We start from the raw sequence: 9,013 nt of genomic DNA, 5'->3' as shown, positions 1-9,013 counted from the left end.
GCTGCCTTAACAACTCTGCACAACCCCATCCTGTCCTGGGTAGTACAGCTTCCGTACCACACACATAAGCCATAAGTGAGCATGCTCTCAATGGCACAGTGATAGAAGGCAAGCAGCAGTTTCTGCGGAAGATGGTTTTTCCTTAGAATTCTCAAAAAGTACAGTCTCTGCTGCACCTTCTTCACAAGCCCCCTTGTGTTGACACTCCAGGACAGATCCTCTTGTAATTCAATGCCCAAAAATCTGAACGTTGTTACCCTCTCCACACAGACCCCATCAATCAAAAGTGGCTGGATATTGCTCTTCTGTCTCCTGAAGTCCACCACAAGCTCCTTTGTCTTCCTTGTATTTATGAGCAAGTTGTTAGCTCTGCACCACTCTTGTCAGCCGCTCCACCTCATCTCTATAATCCGTTTCACCCTCCCTTTCAGGGATGAGCCCAATCACGGTTGTGTCATCTGCAAATTTGACAACCCTATAACTAGGGTGAGCAGCGACACAATCGTACGTGTAGAGAATATAAAGGAGCGGACTGAGTACGCATCCCTGTGGTGTTCCTATGTTAGTCTTAAGCATATTAGAAGTATAAGGGCCCAACCGAACCCTCTGGGGGCGATCTGACAAAAAGTCCAGTATCCACCCACAAAGTGATAACGGAAGCCCCAGATCTTCCAGTTTAGACATCAGACGTTGTGGTAGAATGGTATTAAATGCCGAGCTGAAATCTAAAAAAAGCAGTCTGGCATAACCCGCCCGCTGCTCCAAATGTGCAAGGACGGCATGGAGGGCAATCGCCACAGGGTCCTCTGTCGATCTTTTCGTTTTATAAGCAAATTGGAATGTGTCCAGTCCCTCTGGTAGGCAGGCAATGACATGATTTCGTACCAGCTTTTCAAAGCACTTCATGATTATAGGTGTGAGTGCTACTGGACGAAAGTCATTCAGATCTTCCGGGTTAGGTTTTTTTGCTATTGGAACGATAATAGAGGACTTTAGGCAGGATGGAACAATAGCCTGGGCTAGGGATCGATTTAAAATCCCAGTGAAAACTCCTGCTAGTTGATCTGCACAGTCTCTCAATACCCTTCCAGCTACCACATCTGGCCCTGTGGCCTTCCTTGGGTTGATTCCCTTCAACACCTGACTTAGATTTCTGACTTAGCTCCATCCTCTTTCTCATCAGACAGCAAAGATAAAGAACAAAGGACTATAGTCCCACTTCATGGAACACAGTAACATAAATATCCTGTCTCCGTCACTTCCCACTCTGTGGAATGAAAACATACACCGTCATGTGATAGACAACAATCTCATGACTGCAGACATGGAGCAGGAATCACAACAAAAAGGTCTGCCTTGGAATTGTATCAAGATCATTCTACCATTTTTGAGATTTTATCCCAGTACAGCTTTCGCCACTCTTTTGTTGGGCTTTTATGGGATTATTTTATGGGATTCTTGCCCACAGTAGGAGACACGATGGTCATCCAAACTGAATTTGCCCATTCCCATCCATTTTAGTTCACTGATGCCCAGGATGTCAATATTTATTCTTGCCATCTCATTTTTGACCACATCCAGCTTACCTAGGTTGATGGTTCTTACATTCCAGGTTCCTATGCAATCTTTTTCTTTACAGCATTGGACTTTCCTTTCGCTTCCAGGCATATCCGCAACTGAGCAACCTTTTGGCTTTGGCCCAGCTGCTTCATCAGCTCTGAATCTACTTGTACTTGTCCTCCGCTCTTCCTCAGTAGCATGTTGGACGCCTTCCGACCTGAGGGGCTCATCTTCCAGCACCATAAATTTTATATGCCTGTTGTCTTTGTCTATGGAGTTTTCTTGGCAGGGATACTGGAATGGCTTGCCGGTTCCTCCTCCAGGTGGATCACGTTTAGTCAAAACTCTCCACTATTACCTGTCCAACTTGGGAGCTTGCACGGCATAGCTCATAGCTTCTCTGAGTTATTCAAGCCCCTTTGCCACGACAAGGCAGTGATCCGTGAAGAAGCATCAAGCATTAAATAGTTTACTTCCTTGACATCTGATGGGAGGGCGTTCCACAGGCCAGGGCCACTACCGAGAAGGCCCTCTGCCTGGTTCCATGTAACTGCACTTCTCGCAGTGAGGGACCACCAGAGGGAAATGTACTAGGAGCCAATCTAGGTCTTTCAGGACCAGTGTTATATGGCAGCAACTCCCAGTCACCAGTCCAGATGCCACATTTTGGATTAGTTGTATTTTCCAGGTCACCTTCAAAGGTAGCCCCACGCAAAGCACATTGCAGTAGTCCAAGCGGGAGATAACCAGAGCATGCACCAATCTGGTGAGACAGTCTGCAGGCAGGTAGGGTCTCAGCCTGCATACCAGATGGAGCTGGTAAACAGTTGCCCTGGGCACAGAATGGATCTGCATCCCCATGGACAGTTGTGCGTCCAAAATGACTCCCAGGCTGTGCACCTGGTCCTTGAGGGGCAATTACTCCATTTAGGACCAGAGAGGCCCCCACACCTGCCTGCTCCCTGTCCCCCCAAAACACTACTTCTGTCTTGTCAGGATTTAGCCTCAATCTGTTAACTGCCATCCATTCTCCAACCGCCTCCAGACACTCACACAGGCCATTCACTGCCTTCACTGGTTCTGATTTGAAAGAGAGGTAGAGCTGGGTATTATCTGCATACTGATGAACACCCAGCCCACATCCCCCGATGATCTCTCCCAGTGACTTCATATAGATATTGAAAAGCATGGGGGAGAGGATGGAACCCTGAGGCAGCCACATTGCCACTTGGTAGGCTTGGCATTGAGCTGTAAACCGTGTCTGGTCCGATTCAGAATGAGATTTACACCACTAGTGCTCTAGAGGTCTCAGCCATTCTTACATTGCCCTCAGCTCTGAGGAAAACCACGGGGCTGTCCAGGCTCCATTCAATCAGATAGGGCGCTTCAGAGCCAGACAGTCAACAGCCGTGGTTATCTCCACATTCCAGTGGACCACCAGGGAATCAGCTGAAAGGGTTGCTGTGCATAAGAGAAACCCGATGGACAAGCAGCAGCAAGGACAGGTCCATCTGCTTCAACCAACCAAGTCTCTGTCACGGAGGCCAAGTCAAGCCATCCATCCACAATCAAGTCGTGGATGACCGCTGTCTTGTGAATCGTTGACCTGGCATTGCACAGCAGCACCTTCAGGTCATGTGGATCTCTCTTGTTGATTCCAGTATCCTTCCAGTCAAGACCAGACCTGGAGGCAGGGATAGTCTTCAAACAACGACTAAACCTGCCTCCTTGGTAAGGACATGGTCTGGTCTTAGTGTAACTCCTCCTCCTATCCGTAATCACTGAGATCAGGTGTCCCAGTGCATCTCCTCCCACCCATGGAACCTGCCCCAGCCATTCTGTTGGTTGGTCCCCACTTCCAGGCTGCCCTGATCTTCTCCCCTTCAGTGCAGAAAACAAACTATACAATAAACCAATAAGACAGTAGAAACTAATTTTAATTACCGTATTTTTTGCTCTATAAGACTCACTTTTCCCCTCCTAAAAAGTAAGGGGAAATGTGTGTGCATCTTATGGAGCGAATGCAGGCTGCACAGCTATCCCAGAAGCCAGAACAGCAGCGAAAGCAGCGATCCCTCTTGCTGTTCTGGTTTCTGGGATTCAGAATATTTTTTAAAATTGTTTTCCTCTTCAAAACTAGGTGCATCTTATAGAGCGAAAAATACGGTAAACTATACCCCAGCCACAATTAAACGTTTATCCCACCCCCAACAGAGCAAAAACGGGGGGGGGGGGCGGACATTTGCCCCAACCCCAGAGTTTGTTCCAGTGAGTTTGAGCTCTTCAGGACTCACAGCAGGGCAATGTCTCTCTGCCCTGCCAGGAGTCTCTTATGCGGAACATGAAATGGTCCATCAAATAATTCATGCCAGGGGAGGAAGCATATCAGTGTTTGGAAAGTGGAAGAATTGTAGAGTTGGAAGTAAAAGTAAAAGGTAAAGGACCCCTGGACGTTTAAGTCAAAGGCGACTATGTTGTGGCACTCATCTCATTTTCAGGCCGAGGGAGCTGTTGTTTGTCCACAGACAGCTTTCCGAGTCATGTGGCCAGCATGACTAAACCACTACTGGAACATGGAGGACTGTGGCGAGTGCCAGAGCGCACGGAAAGCACCGTTTACCTTCCCGCTGGAGCAGTATCTATCTACTTGCACTGGTGTTCTTTTGAATGGCTAGGTTGGCAGGAGCTGGGACAGAGCAACAGGAGTTCACCCCGTCGTGGGGATTCGAACCGCCAACCTTCCGATCAGCAAGCCTAAGAGGCTCAGTGGTTTAGACCACAGCACCACCTGCGTCCCTACAAGAGTTGCAAGTACCCTGGGGTCATCCAGTCCAACCCTCTGCAACACAGGAATCTCATTTCAAGCATCCCTGAGAGATGGCCATCCCAACTCTTCTCAAAAGCCGCCGGTGAAGGAGAGACCACAAATTCCAGAGGGAGACCAGTCCACTATCAAACAACTCTAATCACCAGGAAGTTCGTATCTGAAGAAGTGTGCATGCACACGAAAGCTCATACCAAGAACTAACTTAGTTGGTCTTTAAGGTGCTACTGGAAGGAAAAAATTTTTTTGTTTTGACTATGGCAGACCAACACGGCTACCTATCTGTCACCAGGAAGTTCTTTCTGATTTTTAGTCAGAATCTAATTTTTTGCAATTTGAATCCACTGGTTTAAGTGTGTCCCTCTGGAGCAAGAGGAGCTAGTTTGCTCCATCTTCCATGTGTCAGCCCCTGACATATTGGAAGATGGCTTTCATATATCCTCTTTTCCAGGCTCAACATACCCAGCTCCTTCAACTGTTCCCCATAAGGCTTTGTTTTCATACACTTGAGGATCTTTGTCGCTTTCCTCCTCACAAAGCAGATACTGCCTCAGCAGAAAAGAACAGAACCTTCCAGAAGGAACCAGTATTTTCCAGTTTCTGCCCTCTAAGACTTTAGCCATGACCTTCTGCCCCATTGCCAGAAGCATCTTTAGCTCCCTAGTTTCTGTGGCAACACTGGCCCAAGTTTCCATCACAGAATCGTAGAATGGGAGAGTCGGAAGGGGTCCTCAGTGTCACCTGGTCCAGCCCCCTGCAAGGCAGGAATCTCAGGATCTCCTCCAAGACAGATGACCATCCAACCTCCGCTTCAAAAACTCCAATGAAGGAGAGTCCACCACCTTCCAAGGCGGTCTGTTCCACTCTGAAATAACTCTTCCTGTCCTAAAGTACTTCCTGATACACAGTTGGAATCTCCTTTCTTGTAACTTGAAGCCATTGTCTCAGGTCTTACCCTCTGGAGAAGGTACCATCTTGCTCCATCCTGCAGGTGACAGCCCTTTTCATAACATGCATACGTTGGAGAAAATAACAATTTCATGAAACCGCATTTGGGTGGTTCCATTTTCTTTTTAGCCTATTGCCTAGTTAAACTGAAAGGGCCTGTGCCTGCCTACCTTTTACATTACAGAACCAGCTGCTTTTAGGTCCTGTACGTAGCAAATGTCGGTTCCGGAATTCTGAAAAGTATTAAGTGTTGGACTCTATGGGGACCGTTGAATGCATGAAAGGAGAATCTGCTAGGCATGGCAATTGTGATTCATCTTGAACTGTTTTGTAGATGGATGAAAGAGGACATTGGAAGACACTTAGTGAATAGGAATATTAGCCAAAGTCTTAATAAAGGAAAACACTGAAAATAGTTATATGTAATCACATGATTTATTATGAGGAGGGCTGATCTGAAGAGCCAAATGATTATTGTGACATTGGATTGCAACTATTAAGATTGCTGTGATTCTGTGATTGGTTAATAGGAATGACATGTGCAATTTGGAAGTGTATTTTATAAAAAACCCCACTGTTTTGGATGTGGTTATTTGTATTTCAATAAAAGCCTCTATTTCCACTTGGAGACTGCATCCTTTTCTTTTGGGTTTTTATGCGTGGGTAATCTCTTTTTGAATTTCTCCTACATATATATTTGAAATGACTGGATTTTAAAAATAAACAAATCTGAATGTGATTTATAATGAGACTGAAACACTAACATTATTGGTAGAAACAACTCTTTAAAACAATCAAAAAATGAATCAAAAATAATTTTTAAGCAGAATATTTTCTTACCCTGAAGTTCAGTTTACAGAGACAGGCAGGGTCTTCAACTTGCAGTGCCCTCTGCAGAGGGGGGAGTCATCCCTCTTAACGCCTCCACCTTAAACAGGTGTCTGTATGCCAGCCACATCACCAGAGGAGTCCTGGAAAGGCAAGACACTCGTACACAAAGCAGGTGGCTAAACAGCATGCCAAAGGTAGGGCCCCATAAGTTCCTCCCCATGTCAATGTATAAACCAACAGCCGCCTCCACTGGAGGCAACAAATGCTGCAATGCACTGAAGCAGAGGAAGATAGAAGAGGGTGTCGTCCCCCCATCTGTAAACTGAAATTCATGGTAAGAAAAAATGTATGTTTTTACTAGGCGGAGGGGGGCGCCATTCCTGATAGGGATCTACCAGAGCAGTATCCCGGATTGGGGAGGGCTTCCTCTGCCTCCAGATCCCTGTGGAACTCCTCTCTGCAGCATCCGAAGAAGTTTGTACCTACGGGACCGCCTCTCCCGGTCTGCCCCACGGAGGACCTTAAGGTCCATAAACAACAACACCCTAGAGGTCCTGGGCCCTAAGGATGTCAGATTAGCCTCAACCAGAGCCAGGGCCTTTTTAGTGCTGGCTCCGGCCAGGTGGAACGCTCTGTCTCATGAGACCAGGGCCCTGCGGGATCTGATTTCTTTCCGCAGGGCCTGTAAGACAGAGTTGTTCCGCCTGGCCTTTGGCTTGGAGCCAATTTGATTCCCTCCCCCTCTTTCTTTTTTTTCTTTTCTTTCTCCTCCTGTGATGAGGCTACATTTTAATATTTCATTTTATTTTATTTTAAATGATATTTATTAAGATTTTTCCATTATCAAAAAATCAAAGAAAAACACAAAAAAGAAAACGAAACAAAAAAAAATTTAAAAACACATAAAATTCAAAGTCTTCACTTTCAATAACATATTTTCCTGACTTCCCCCCACCTCCCCCTCTTGTATTCCAGTTCAAATTGTTGGCTCAACAAGTTCTTGTCCCCAATTTTTAACCTTTTTACATTTCAGTCATTTTAGAAAAACCAATTTTAACTTTTAAACTTTTAACTTATAAATTTATAATTTATAACTTATGAACATCAATAATTACACATCTGTTCTCATTCTTAAAGCCTTTTTCTAAAGTCGACCTAAATTCCCTTCCACGATTTCCCCAATTCTCATAGAGATAACAAAACAAAATAAAAGCAAAACAAATTATAATTATGCCCCCTTTGGATTCCCAAACTCCACCCCCCCCTTTCCCGGTTCCAATCCCAATAATCGTCCATCAGTAAATCTACTCTCAGCCTGGGGATCTCACGTCCGAGGCTCTCAATTCTCTCAGTTCCTCTCTGCTGGCTTTTTGGATAGTCCTTAGTATTAAACACCAAATCTCGGAGAAGCTCTATTCCAATAAAGTCCATATTTCTTCCAACCAGATCTCCATACTCAAAAGTGGAGCCTAAGTCTTGTTTCTTACTCTTTTTAAATCCAAATGTCCCGAAAGCTCCAACTTCCATCTTAATCATATTTGTAATCCATAGGTCTTCAGATCTCCACACAAGAAGATCTCTCCATTCTTCAGTCTCCAATTCAAACCAAATTTTCACCATCGAGTTCTTATTTTCCTTTGCAGCCATCATGCCAGGCCTCTGGCTCTCCTTTACCATCTGTAAAATTACAGCTCCTCCTTCCTTTTTCTCAGGAACACCATATATCTCTTTCTTCCCACTCTCAAAGCTCTCAAGTTTCTCTTCTTGTTCAGCTGCATGAGCTTCCTGAGTCGGTTCCTTGTCAGATTCAATGAATTTGTTTACTGTTAAGTCCAGAGTTGTAACATTTGTAGCCAAAACATCAATTTGGCCTTGTAACTTTCCCAAGAGAACAAAGACTCTGTCCAGTTCAGCTTGAATTTCCCCTCCTTCAGCCATTCTTGTAATGTCCCAAAACCCCCTCTAGAGGGATTTTGGTTACTTAGTGTTCTTTCCAGTTCAAATCCAAAAATCAAATAAGTTTGTATCAGTTCTTCCTTATTTTCAACAAAATATAGTCAAATTGTAACAAGTATAGCCAGCAGAAGCAACAGAAACAAAGTTCTCTCTTTCCGTCTGACAGCTAATTTGACAGCTGTCAAACTCTTCCAATACCTTCAACAGGCTCTCTCGCGGATCACTCCCGGGTCCGGGGAGGTGGCACTTCAACTCCCAAAATTAGCTCTTATCCTCCAGTAAGATTTCTTCTAGTGCCAAATCGTGAAATTAATGTCTTTTGCCAAATGATATAAGAAAAAAAATTCTCTCGACCTTAGTTAGCAGGTCCTTGCTTTAGATTATTTACAGGAGGAGGAGGCTGACTTCCTGTTTACACCTCCCCCGATCGTACCTAATTCATAAAAAAAAATTCTTTAAAAATCCAATTTCCGTACTACTCACGGGTTGTTATTTTGGAGTCCAAATCACAAGAAGAAGTCAGCGCTCTCCAGCCATGGCAGCGCGGCTTCACTCCACAGGAGAAGCAGACGACTCACAGCACCGCGCCGCTCACCCCGTTCCCCGTTCCGGAGCCTTTAAAAAGGCTCCTTCGCAGGTCGGGGGGCGCAAATGGTGCCCGCCGAGTCACCAGGTTCACAGGCTTCTCTGCCTGTGATTTTTAAGGGTCTCCGCGTCGCCGCAGCGGTACGACCCTAATCCTGTGGAGCCGATTCCCTCCGGAGCTCGGAGGGAATCCGCCATTAGCCGTTGGCGCTAACCCGGAAGTCTACATTTTAATATTTTAATGTTTCAATATTTTAATGTATTTTAATCTTGTTTTTAAGTTGTATTCATTCAACTTGTTTTTATTGT

The sequence above is a fragment of the Podarcis raffonei genome, chromosome 2 (assembly GCF_027172205.1).
Source record: "Podarcis raffonei isolate rPodRaf1 chromosome 2, rPodRaf1.pri, whole genome shotgun sequence".
Classification (NCBI taxonomy): domain Eukaryota; kingdom Metazoa; phylum Chordata; class Lepidosauria; order Squamata; family Lacertidae; genus Podarcis; species Podarcis raffonei.
The sequence above is the reverse complement of the archived record's forward strand: the minus strand, read 5'-3'. Positions refer to the sequence as shown.